The sequence below is a fragment of the Camellia sinensis genome, chromosome 12 (assembly GCF_055761805.1).
Source record: "Camellia sinensis isolate YWXY chromosome 12, ASM5576180v1, whole genome shotgun sequence".
NCBI classification, from domain to species: Eukaryota; Viridiplantae; Streptophyta; class Magnoliopsida; order Ericales; family Theaceae; genus Camellia; species Camellia sinensis.
This window is the reverse complement of record NC_138972.1, coordinates 86,554,585-86,566,582: the sequence shown is the minus strand read 5'-3', so window position 1 is coordinate 86,566,582 and position 11,998 is coordinate 86,554,585.

The window sequence follows — 11,998 nt, the reverse complement described above, 5'->3', positions numbered from 1 at the left end:
TTACATTGATAATGCCTTGAGGTGGGGCGTCGATTGGCATTCCATTGGGGTTATTGTGATCCTGGGGGGCTGGTTGCGTCCCTCCTTCAATGTATTTGTCCAAGTGGCCCGCTGCCACTAATTCTTCCAGGTGTTGTCTCAATGGTGTGCAATTCTCCATGCGGTGTCCCTTTTCTTTGTGGAAGGTGCACCGCGATCTTTCGTCATAGTCCTTCTGGGCTTCTCCTAGCTTGGCTGGCCACTTGATGAAAGGTTCATCTCTTATTTCGCTAAGAATCCGATATATCGGTTTCTTGAACACCGTGGTTATGGCAGTGCGGATTCTCAACCATCTTTTATCCGGGTCTTCTCCGTTATCTCGTCTGCCACGCCCGTTTTTGTTTTGACGATCTACTGTATTGACCTTCGCTGAGGTCTTCTTTTCCGGTACTACGGTCGCACTAGATTTTGCTTTTGCTCGTGCGCCATCCTCTTCTACCCTGATGTGCTGATGCACTCTTTCCATCAGGGCTTCCATAGTAAGGGGTGGCGTCATGGTGATCGAGTCCCTCAGTCTGTTCCTAACTGGAAGGCCTCTTTTATACTGTGCAATGGCGAGATTGGTGGGGCAGTCCCCTATCTGATTGAATGTCTCCCAGTAGCGACAGTTGTAAGATCTGAGGGTCTCTTTTTCACCCATGTCGATGAAGAGAAGCTGGTCGATCTCCACCGGGGTTTTAGTGTTCGTTCAGAACCTTGTTACGAATGCTTCTGCCAATTGCGCCCAAGAGGCTATGCTGCCCTCAGGAAGTTTCTCGAACCAAGTCAAGCCGAGGTCGCCAAGACTTGATGGGAAAAGTATGCACATTAAGGCCTCGTTTCGCCTGTATACAACCATGACTTGGCGAAAATGGCTTAAGTGTGAGTAGGGATCCGTCTTCCCTTCATATGTAGTGAATTTCGGCTAAAGGAAGCCTGATGGTAGGGGCGCGTTTTCGATCGCTGGAACAAACGGTGAAGTCTGCAGCCTTGCTAATGCCTTGTCCGTCGATTCATAGGCAGGGCGCGGTATTGGCATTCCAACCTCGGACACAACCGCTGCAAGGATGAAACTCTATGTGGATCCCTTGCCCTGGCATCCTTCTTGCATCGTGCTTTCTCTTCTAGCATGGTTCGTAAGTCGGATGATCTGGGTAATCCCGTCTGTTTAGACCTGGTTTGGTGCGAATGCGAGGGCCAATATGTGCTTCCTTCAGTGTATGACCTTTCAGATCTCGTCCTCTCAGACCTGGAGTGACGAGTTCTGGAAGACCAGGATTGAGTGTCGCCTGTCTTGAGGCTTCTGCTCTCTCCTTGCGAGGGTGTAGTATTCCTACTACGATTTTCTGAGTGGCGAGGGGGCGTCTTATTTTTGCGCCCCTCTCCTGTCGCCACTTCTTTTTTCTTCATCTGGCGTTTCAAGGCCTCCATGTCCGCCGCCATCTTTCTTATCAACTCATCTTGTTTTTTCACGCGGTCTTCCAGAGCTTGAGGGTCAATTCTCCGTCTTTGTCTGTCTGGACTTTGTGAATGAGAGCGATGGGGGTTGTTATTCCGCCTTCCCCTAGCATCCCTCTTGGAGGTATGTCGTTGGGGCTCCAAGTCCGCCATGGGAGGGACAACAGGTAATCCTTCACGCCTTGCTTCCCCATCTGGAGTTAGTCCGTCGACGGCGGACTGCGGCAATTCTTCAATGTGTGCCATTGATTGTAAAGGGGAGAAGCTTTAATCAAGAGGTTTTGTTCTTGTTTGTTCTTCCCACAAACGGCGCCAATTGTACGGGGAGGAAATAATTCTCCTCGTATAATCCTGTTGACTAAGTCCACGCTCCTCCGTACGACGTCGCTTTGTCACCTGAAAATACAAACGTGAGCTAGCCGGCGGGTGTGTACCGGAAACCTCTCCGATGCCTAAGTCAGAAAACTTGACAAATAGGCAAAGCTCAATGTATTCAAGAAGCAAAATTGTATGTTGTGTTATGTTACCTCCTCCAAGGTGATGCTTGTGAGCTTTTATAGGTTTCCTGTGACACAATCCTAGTAGGACTTTTATTTCTCCATGCAGAGTCCTCCTAGGATTCATACTCCTAAAGGATAATGCTTATCCTTTTACACCCCCCCCCCCACTGCTTAAACCAAGTGGGATGGTTTTTACTACGGCCGAACTACCATTTAACCGGAGTAAACTGGCTAAGCTGAGCCACGAGGTAGGCCGAACTATCCCTAGTTCGGCCCTTCCATTTACTCCTCATCTTGGTTCTCCCTTGCATGAACCATGATACGTTGGGACCGAGCTACCGAGTTACAAGGTCTCGACCGACCTATCCAGAATTCGTCATGACCGAACTAACTCGGAGACCGGACTAACTCAAGTTGTCCAAACCGAAGTAGCTTTACAATTCCTGAGCCGAAGTAACTTCATCTCTTTTTGACCGAAGTAACTTTATTTCTCATGGGCCGGAGTAACTTCTCGGCCCATTTTACCCGGTCCTTCGTACTTTGGGGCCATAAAGTCCATTTCATAGCTCGGCCCAATTTTCACCAAAAATTACCCTCTCAGATTTCACTTAAAAATTAGATCAGTGAAAACCCGTGCTATACACTGAATATGAAAAAATTAATAAAATATGTTTATTAAACACTGTATGTGATGGGCATAGCCTAAATAAGTGGCCCAATGGGCTGTCCAAACAATTCCTAACCCAACTTAGGCCTAGGGACCAGACAAGAAGAAGAGACAAGCAACCTCCTTCTGTAAAGTCCACGGCATGACAACACTACTGAGAGGGAAATTTGGTGAAAATTGGGCTGAGCTATGAGATGGTCATTATGGCCCAAAGTACGAAGGGCTGGGTGAAAAGGCCGTAAAGTTACTCCGGCCCAAGAGAGGTAAAATTACTCCGGCCCAAAAGAGAAATAAAGTTACTCCGGTCCGGAAGCGACTTGGAGCTAGGCCGGTCTCAAAGTTAGTCCGGTCATGGTGTATTGTGGATAGGACGGACAGAACCTTGTTACTCGATAGCTCGGTCTAACTATGCCATGGGTTGTTCATGAGAAGCCGACGTAAAAGCAGTAAAAAAGAAGAACCGAAGCCTACTCTGCGGCTCAGCATAGCCATGCTTATTTCGGTCATGTTGGAGTTCGGCCATGGTAAAAACCATCTCGCTTGGTTTAAGCAGTGAGGGGGGTGTTAGAGGATAAGCATTATCCTTTAGAAGTATTGATATTGTCCGCTTTGGGTCATGCCCGCACGGATTTGTTCTTCCCAGTGGGTCACCCATCCTAGAACTACTCCAGCCTAAGCACGCTTAACTGTGGAGTTCTGTTAGGGATTTCACCACTCGGGAAAAGGCTTCGATGCTATATATATAAGGGTCCAGGTTTTTACTTTTATAGCCCAGGAACTCCCCCTCCATTCCCGATGTGGGACACCGAGGCCTTACAATCCACCCCCCATGAGGCTACACGTCTCCGTGCAGTAGCCTGCCAACTCGCAAGCCTGCCCACATGTACCGAGAGACGCCAGGGGCCCACACTCGGTACTCCGGAGAGTCAGCTCTGATACCACTTATAACGCCCCGACCCTTTACACGTCATCGATATTGTCCGCTTTGGGTCATGCCCGCACGGATTTGTTCTTCCCAGTGGGTCACCCATCCTAGAACTACTCCAGCCTAAGCACGCTTAACTGTGGAGTTCTGTTAGGGATTTCACCACTCGGGAAAAGGCCTCGATGCTATATGAGGGTCCAGGTTTTTACTTTTATAGCCCAGGAACTCCCCCTCCATTCCCGATGTGGGACACCGAGGCCTTACAAGTATGAATCCTAGGAGGACTCTGCGTGGAGGAGTAAAAGTCCTACTAGGATTGTGTCACACGAAACCTATAAAAGTTCACAAACATCACCTTTGGAGAGGTAACACACAACTTTGCTTTCTGTATACATAGAGCTTCTGTCTATTTGTCAAGTTTATTGACTTAGGCATCGGAGAGGTTTCCGGCACACACCCGCCGGCTAGCTCACGTTTGTGTTTTCAGGTAATAAAGCGACGACGTACGGAGGAGAGTGGACTTGGTCAACAGGATTATACGAGAAGGTTTATTTCTTTCTCGTACAATTGGCGCCGTCTGTGGGAAAAACAGACAGGACAAAACCTCTTCATCAAACTTTACCTCTTGAAGAACAATGGCGCGCAATGAAGAATTACCACAGTCCGCCATCGACGGGCAAACACCAATGGGGGGGCCAGGCGTGAAGGACTACCTTCTATCCCTCCCATGGCAGATTTGGAGCCCCAACGACATAACACCAGGAGGGATACTAGGGGAAGACGGACACACAGCCCCCGTCGCTCTCGTTTACAAAGTCCTGACAGGCAAAGACGGAGGATTGATCCTCAAGTTCTGGAGGACCGCGTGAAGGAGCAAGACGAATTAATAAGGAAGATGGCGGCCGACATGGAAGCCTTGAAGCGCCAGATAAAGAAAAAAGAAGTGGCGACAGGAGAGGGGCGCAAAAACAAGACGCCCCCTCGCCACTCAGAAAATCGTAGTAGGAATACCACACCCTCGCAAGGAGAGAGTAGAAGCCTCAGGACAGGTGATACTCAATCCAGGTTTTCCAGAACTCGTTACTCCAGATCTGAGAGGACGAGATCTGAAAGATCATACACTGAAGGAAGCACGTATTGGCCCTCACATATGTACCAAACCAGATCTAGACCGACGGAGTTACCCAGATCATCCGACTTACGAACCATGCTCGAAGAAAAAGCACGATGCAAAGAGGATGCCAGGGCACGGGATCTACACAGAATTTCTGCCTTACAGCGGTTGGCTCCTCGGACGCATGGAAGCGTCGAGGTTGGAATGCCAATATCGCGCCCTGCCTACGAACCAACGGACAAAGCATTAGCAAGGCTACAGACTTCGCCGTTTGTTATGGCGATTGAAAATGCGCCCCTACCATCAAGCTTCCTTCAGCCCAAATTCACTACATATGAAGGGAAGACGAACTCCTACTCACACTTGAGCCACTTTCGCCAGGTCATGGCTGTATACAGGCGAAACGAGGCCCTAATGTGCATACTCTTCCCATCTAGCCTTGGCGACCTAGGCTTAACTTGGTTCGAGAAACTTCTAGAAGGCAGCATAGCCTCTTGGGCACAATTGGCAGAGGCCTTCGTAACAAGGTTCCGAACGAACACTAAAACCCCGGTGGAGATTGACCAATTGCTCTCCATCAACATGGGCGATAAAGAAACCCTTAGATCCTACAATAGTTGCTACTGGGAGACATTCAATCAGATTGGGGACTGCCCCACCAATCTCGCCATTGCACAATATAAAAGAGGCCTTCCAGTCGGGAACAGACTAAGGGACTCAATCACCATGACGCCGCCCCTCACCATGGAAGCCTTGATGGAAAGAGTGCATCAGCACATCAGGGTAGAAGAGGATGGCGCACGTGCCAAAGCAAAATCCGGCGCGACCACAATACCAGAAAAGAAGACCTCAGCGAAGGTCAATGCAGTAGACCGACAGAACAGAAACGGACGTGGCAGGAGAGACAACGGAGAGGACCCAGATAAAAGATGGTTGAGAATTCGCACTGCCATAACCACGGTATTCAAGAAACCGATATATCGAATTCTAAGCGAAATAAGAGATGAGCCTTTCGTCAAGTGGCCAGCCAAGCTGGGAGAAGCACAGAAAGACTATGACGAAAGATCGCAGTGCACCTTCCATAAAGAAAAGGGGCACCGCACTGAGAATTGCACACCATTGAGACAACACCTGGAGGAGTTGGTAGCGGCAGGTCACTTGGATAGATACATTGAAGGAGGGACGCAGCCAGCCCCCCTGGACCATAATAACCCCAATGGGATGCCAATTGACGCCCCGCCTCAAGGCATTATCAATGTGATACATGGAGTCTTTGAACCTGAGCGTGTATGCGAGCTCAGAGGATCAATCAAAAAGGCTGAAGGCTTAAGAGAGGTGCTAAGTGCCCAACCCGTCACCAAGAAGGGGAAGACAGAGGCAGCAAACGTCATGTCTTTTTCTGATAAAGACTTAGAACGAATATATTGCCCTTACAATGATGCCCTGGTCATCACTCTCCGAGTCAAGGATTTTGACGTCAAGCGGATTCTGATTGACCAGGGTAGTTCATGTGAAATCATGTACTATAAAACATTTAAACAACTGAAGCTACAAGACAAAGACTTGGCGCCTGCTGTATCTCCCCTAATTGGATTTAACTCCATGCCAGAATGGCCTGTCGGCAAAATAATTCTTCCAGTTAGAGCATGAAGCGTGACGAAACAAATGGAGTTCTGGGTATTAAAGGTCCTCTCCACTTACAACATCATCCTGGGCAGAACATGGCTGCATGCCATGCGATCGGTGGCGTCGTCCTACCACCAAGTAATGCGGTTGCCCAATGACATCGGTGTAATTGAAGAAGTCTATGGAGATCAGATCATGTCGAAGCAATGCTTCGTCACGGTAAATGGCAGCCGCGCTGCCAAAGGATATGTTCATTCGGAGGAAGAACCAGAGAGTAATGAGTTATTCGCAGATGTCGGCAAAGCGGCAGATCAGAAAGCAGTGGAGGACTTAGTAGAGGTAAAAATAGATGAAAAGAACCCGGATAAGTTCTTTTTGCTCGGTTCGTCGTTGTCCAGCACTGAGAGATTAGAGGTCTTGGAATTCTTAACCTCTAACATCGAAGTGTTCACCTAGACACCCTATGACATGCCAGGCATTGATCCAAACTTCATCTGTCACCAACTCAATGTCCACCCATCTACCAGACCAGTCATTCAGCGCACTCGCAGATCAGCACTTCACCATGCCGAAATAGTGGCGGAAGAAGTAGGTAACCTGCTGGAGGCAGGAGCAATTAGAGAGGTGCATTACCCAAAATGGATCTCCAACACGGTCGTAGTACCAAAGAAGAATGACAAATGGCGTGTCTGCGTCGACTACAAAACAGTCAACAAGGCGTGCCCAAAAGACAGCTTTCCTCTACCACGGATAGATCAACTAGTAGACCTAACGGCGAGGCACAACCGACTTAGCTTTCTGGACGCATACAGAGGCTACCACCAAATCGCCATGCATGAACCAGACCAGGAAGTCACGTCTTTTACAACTCCAAGAGGACTGTACTGTTACAAAGTCATGCCCTTTGGCCTGAAGAACGCAGGGGCAACATTCCAACGAATGGTCACCAAGATGTTTAAACCATTGTTAGGAAGAACGATGGAAGCTTACATCGACGACATGATGGTCAAAAGCAAGGATGAGAATGACCATCTCAAGGACCTAGGAGAGATGTTTGAAATCCTGAAGAAGCACAAGTTGCGCCTCAATGCGTCCAAGTGTGCATTCGGTGTAGGATCTGGCAAATTCCTGGGCTTCCTTGTGACCAACCAGGGTATAGAGGCAGACCCCTCCCAGATCAAAGCAATCCAGGATTTGGAGAGGCCTAACTCGGTGAAAGAAGTGCAGCATCTCACTGGCATGGCAGCTGCGCTCAATCGGTTCATAAACCGATCGTCAGACAGACTACGACCATTCTTTCAAGCTTTAAAAGCCAAGTTTGAATGGGACGAAGAATGCGACCAAGCACTAGAAAGCCTGAAAGAATACATGTCCTCCTCACCATTGCTGGTCACCCCAATACCAGGAGAAGAACTCTTCCTATACCTTGCAGTCTCTCAGCATGCAATTAGCGCAGTGTTGGTCCGTTCGGAAGGAATTCAACATCTGCCCATCTATTATGTCAGCAAGACATTGCTGGGAGCCGAAACAAGGTATTTGCCACTGGAAAAATTGACATTAGCCTTGATGATGGCCTCTAGGAAATTGGCACACTACTTTCACGCCCACACCATAGTCGTCCTCACAGCTTTCCCATTAAAAGCTTTGTTTGAGAGGGCGAACTTTTCTGGGCGAATTTTGAAGTGGGCAGTAGAGTTGGGACAATTCGATGTCAAGTTCCAACCTAGAACCGCAGTAAAAGCCCAATCTTTGGCAGACTTCGTCGCAGAGTTTACTCCTGGAAGTCATCATATCTGCCCAGTCGACCTAACTGATGCAACCGAACTAGGGATGGAAGTTGACGCCGGAATAGCGCAACCCCTAGTAGAAGGTACTCAGTCAGACTCCAAGGCAAACCAGACTATAGACAGCAAGGAAAAAGCAAACCAAGCTACAACAAACCAAGAATCACCAATAAATAAAGACTTGGTTCAGTCAGATAGCGAGGGGCAGACAGCAAGCATGGACCTTGAAGAAGACACCAGCAACATTCTTGACCCCACGACATCATCCGACCCCTCAACTTACTGGAAGTTATTCGTTGGTGAGATGTGGAAGCTCTTTGTGGATGGAGCATCCAACCGGCATGGTGCAGGACTTGGCATAGTCCTCATCTCGCCAGACGGCCTGGTTGTGGAGCAAGCAATCAACCTTGGCTGCCCAGCATCAAACAATGAAGCAGAGTATGAAGCGCTTCTTGCAGGACTCAAATCAGCATACTACATGAAGGCCACCGAATTAATGGTCTACAACGACTCACAGCTGGTAGTAAACCAAATTTCTGGCGACTATGAAGCAAAGGATGATAGGATGGCCAAGTACCAAGAATTGGTCAGAACATAGATCAAGAAATTTGAAGTAGTAAGGATAGAACAAATCGGCAGGGAGGAAAATAGCAGAGCAGACGAACTAGCAGGCTTCGCCTCAATGGCAGATACATCCATACCTCATCCACTACTGATCGACTACCTACCTAGACCAAGCATTGAAAACTCCGAAGCAGAAGAGATATGTTGCGCAGAACTAGGCCCCTCTTGGATGGATCCCATCATCTTGTTCTTAAAAGACGGCATCTTACCAGAAGAGAAAAAAGAAGCCAACAGAATAAGAGCAAAGTCGCAGCGATTTTGGCTCTCCTCATCCTTGGTATTATACAAAAAGTCATTCTCAGGACCTTACCTAAAGTGCGTTCATCCCAGCAAAGTGGAAGCATTCTTGTTCGAAATACACGAAGGGGTGTGCGGAAGCCATCAAGGTGGAAGATCGCTAACTTACAGGGCCATTTCACAAGGATACTGGTGGCCATACATGCAGGCAGACTCAGAGAAATATGTGAAGAAGTGCGAGAAATGCCAGAAATTCACACACCAAATACATCAACCAACTAGAGAACTCCTACCATTGTCTAGCCCATGGCCTTTCGCAATGTGGGGCTTAGACATAGTAGGACCACTTCCAACAGCACCCGGAAACAAAAAGTTCTTTCTCGCAGCAACAGACTACTTCACAAAGTGGGTAGAAGCAGAAGCATTGGCATCAATCAAGGAAAAAGATGTGAAGAAGTTCGTCTGGCAAAACATCATCACTCGGTTTGGCATACCAAAAGCCCTAATCTCAGACAATGGCACTCAGTTCGACGGCAGAATCTTCAGAGGCTTTTGTGAAGAGTACAAGATAGAGTTTTATAATTCTACATTGGCATATCCCCAAGCAAATGGACAGGCAAAAGCTTCAAACAAAGTAGTCTTGGATGGGTTGAAGAAAAGGTTAGAGAAGGCAAAAGGCAAGTAGGTGGAAGAACTTCCTCATGTTTTATGGGCTTACTGCACCACACCTCGACGATCAACAGGAGAAACACCATTCTCCTTAGCCTACGGAATGGAAGCAGTAATCCCACTGGAAATTGGCCTCCCCACAATTCGAAGCGAAAATTTTGATCCCGACTTAAACGGAGAGGCCATAACCTTTAAGCTCGACCTTGCCGAAGAAAGAAGAGAAAAAGCACTAGTCCACATTGCCTCGTATCAACAAGAGTTATCCAGGAAATACAACAAAATGGTGCATCCAAGACAATTCAATATCGGAGATTGGGTACTACACAAAGTGATGGGAAACACCTTGATACCAGGAGATGGCAAGCTAGGGCCAAACTGGGAAGGTCCTTACAAAGTGGTTGGGTTAGCAGGCAAAGGGACATACCACCTAGAAGACAAGGACGACAAAGTAATCCCTAGGCCATGGAACACGACCAATCTCAAGTTATTTTATTTTTAGCTTTCTTCTTTTCAAACATGTGTAATTTGTTTTTCCTCAATAAAACAATCGATTCTTTTCAGCATAGTTGTTCTCTGTAAAAGTTAGCTTTAGTAAAGTTTAGGTATATTGCAAACATTATTCTAAGTTGGCTGGAAAAACTAACTTAGAGGTTGGCTGGATTAAACCAACACCCTTCCTAAGCCCAGGATAAGGATCCAGGCTGCAGGACGTTTGGTCGGAATAACCAAACATTATTCTAAGTTGGCTGGAAAAACTAACTTAGTGGTTGGCTGGATTAAACCAACTCTTTATACTCTTCAGTCGAAGTAAGGGTATGGTTGAAAAGTGGTTGGCTGGATTAAACCAACTTTTTGTACTCTTCAGCCGAAGTAAGGGTATGGCCAAAGAATGGTTGGCTGGATTAAACCAACTCTTTGTACTCTTCAGCCGAAGTAAGGGTATGGCTGAAGAATGGTTGGCTGGATTAAACCAACTCTTTGTACTCTTCAGCCGAAGTAAGGGTATGGCTAAAGAGTGGTTGGCTGGATTAAACCAACTCTTTGTACTCTTCAGCCGAAGTAAGGGTATGGCTGAAGAGTGGTTGGTTGGATTAAACCAACTCTTAGTACTCTTCAGCTGAAGTAAGGGTATGGCTGAAGAGTGGTTGGCTGGATTAAACCAACTCTTTGTACTCTTCAGCCGAAGTAAGGGTATGGCTGAAGAGTGGTTGGCTGGATTAAACCAACTCTTTGCACTCTTTAGCCGAAGTAAAGGTATGACTGAAGAGTGATTTGCTGGATTAAACCTACTCTTTGTACTCCTCAGCCGAAGTAAGGGTATGGCTGAAGAGTGGTTGGCTGGATTAAACCAACTCTTTGTACTCTTCAGCCAAAATAAGGGCATGACTGAAGAGTGGTTGGCTGACTTTTATCTCTTTGTAACTCCTCAGCCGAAGTAATTATGTCGGCTAAAAAGTGGTTGGCTAGTAAGCATAGTTAGAATTAACCAGCTAAAACCGAGATAACAGTTGGAAGTAAAAAGATCATGGAAAAATCATTACAAGTACAAACATACAGATCAACCGAAATAAGAGTTCAAGAAAATTTTCATTCATCAAAAAAGCAAATACAAAGGATGGGCCATAGCCCGGTTACATGAAGCAAAAAGTAACAAAGAAGAAAAGTACAAAATTAACTGAAAAGGTCTTCAATTTCGGCGTCAATATCAACTTGAACACCGGTTGCAGAAGGAAGATCTGTCTTAGTAGCAACTGGCAGCACGGTGTCAGTCGGCGGCTCAATAGTTAGGTCTTCAAATGTTGACTCCAACCGAGCTGGTTGACCGTCGCCTTGCTCATTGACCACCGGAGTATCGGTTGGCTCATTCTCTGCCTCATCATCGTCAGACCCTTCAAGGAACTGCTTCTGCAAATCGGCTACATACTCAGCCAGTGTGGCCGGAATAAAGTACTGAGCAGCATTGAAGACCTCGGTGTCAGGACCACAACCGAGTTGCTCCACGGCACCTCTCCAGCCGCACTTGAAGAACAAGTCCTTCGTGGCTTCACACTGCTGGATGTATGCAGCTTCTCCTTCCTTGAAGCCCTTCAGCTCTGCATCTTCAGCTTTCTTCTTCAACAGATTTATTTCGGTGTCTTTAACACCTTCAAGTTTTGCCAGTTCCCGCAAGTACTTATCCTTCATCTCGGTTAAGGCTCTCTGCTTGTCATCGTTAGCCGAGGTAACCAGTCCGGTTAGACGTGTTATTTCGGCCTTCAGCTTGGACATCTTTGCCTGAGATAGCATCAGCTTGGTGGTCTTGGCTTCAGCTTCAGCCATGGCCTCCCTTGTAGACCTCCTAAGCTCCAACACTCGCCTGTGGGCGATATGGTTCTT